This window comes from Sorex fumeus, unplaced genomic scaffold (assembly GCF_029834395.1).
Source record: "Sorex fumeus unplaced genomic scaffold, SorFum_2.1 ptg000043l, whole genome shotgun sequence".
In the NCBI taxonomy this organism is placed as follows: domain Eukaryota; kingdom Metazoa; phylum Chordata; class Mammalia; order Eulipotyphla; family Soricidae; genus Sorex; species Sorex fumeus.
This window is the reverse complement of record NW_026606100.1, coordinates 3,383,402-3,385,233: the sequence shown is the minus strand read 5'-3', so window position 1 is coordinate 3,385,233 and position 1,832 is coordinate 3,383,402.

Here is a 1,832-nt window from a genome sequence, read left to right as displayed (position 1 = left end):
GGAGTGCCTGGTGACAGGTACAGAAGAGAGTGGCTGGTGCTGATGGCTTGTTGCAAAATGATTGGCTGCCTGCGTGCAGCATCTAATGTGATAATTCAAATGTATTGGGTGATTTGTGCGCGAGCTTTCTGAAATGCGCGGGAAGATGCCCTATAAAAAGCCCCCTTTGAAGAGGCTCGGGGCTCTCAGTCACTGACGGTTTGCGGTCATGCTGTGAGCCCGAGCATGCTCGAATAAACCTCTTGCTTTTGCATGGACTTGGTCTCTCAGAGTTTTCCTTGACAGGTGAGGCTGTCCTGAGCTCGGACCCTAACAGTCAGGAGTTAGACACTGAGTTCAGGGGACCATATGCAGTGCCAGGGGTGGAATTTGAATTGGTCACATGCAAGGAGAGTACCTGAACCCTGTACCAATCTCTCTGGTTCAATACTCTACTTTTACACATGAGCAACTAAGAATTGCCAGCCAGTTAAGGAGTCTGCAACATAAAAGATGAAAAGAAAAACAAGGCCCCGAGCAAGTCAGAAGGACATCTGCCTTGCAGCCAATAGGTAAGGTTGACCCCTGCACCACTCATGTGCTGAGTTCAGGTGACACGGCTGTTTGGGATCCCCAGCATTACAACCAAGTATGACCATACCACAATTCAAGGGTGACCCTTGGCAAGCACCCAAATGAGTGTGAGTCCTTAAGTGTGTAATCTTTCCTCTGTCCTGTTACCCAAGCAACAAAAGAGGTGGTGGCAAAAGAGGCAATGGGTAGAACAAAAGGGAATGCCCTGCCACAGAGGCAGGGTGGGATGGGGGGATGGGGGTGAGAGGGATACTGGGACCCGTGGTGGTGGAAAATGGGAACTGGTGGAGGGATGGGTGTTTGATCATTGTATAATTGAAACCCAAGCACAAAAATGTGTAAGTCTGTAACTGTACCTCATGATGTCTCACTATTAAAAAAAAAAAAAAAAGGTGGTGGCCAAAAAAAAAAAAATAAAGGGAGGGAGGGAGGGGAGTATAGAGGGTGGACGGGGGAATGCAAGGAAATAAAAACTTCCAAAAACAGATTAATTTCCTCTGAGGTAAGAAAATTGCAACCATGACATGGGATCCTATTTCATGGCGCTCAGTGGTAAAGCATCTGTTGCCTGTATGAGGCTTTGGGGATTGATTTTTCAGTGACAACACCTTCTCCACCCCTATCCCCTCCCACCCTCCCCCAAGGGGACAAAAAAAAAAAAAGCAAAAAACAGAGAATCAACTTCGGAAAAAAATCTTCCATAATGGAGATCCAAAGATAAGAAAACATAAGAAAATAGAGGGTGGGTAGGAGACAAAAGGTAAGGCGAAAAGTCGAAGAGATCTGACATCTGAACAGTAGTTATAGAAAGAAGAAATCCGGGGGTATGGTGCCGCCAGCAGGTCAATCTGTACCTGTGAGGCGAGTGCATCAGCAGTCTGATGGCGCCTTCAGACTTCCAGATACCCCAAAATTGCTTCTGTGCCTTTGGCCAGACCCCAAAAACTTGGGGGCAAAGTTTACCAAGAAAGTAAATAGCCAAAAGTTAGGTATGTGGGAGACACACCCACAAACCACCTCCGGCTCAGCTATATAATTGGAGGCATGGCCTCTCTGGTTCCCGATCGAACTGCTTAATGGCCATGATCCCAGAGACTCAGAAACAAATCTCGAAACCCAGTGGCTTTTGGCAGAAATGCGTCCTGTCCCTGCAGTAGGTTACCGGTGCTGGGCCAACCCAGGTGGGAATAGGTTTCGTGCCTTGGCCTGTTCCCCCGGTGGCCCAGTGGCCGCCATCCTCCAGAGGGCACTGGACAGTC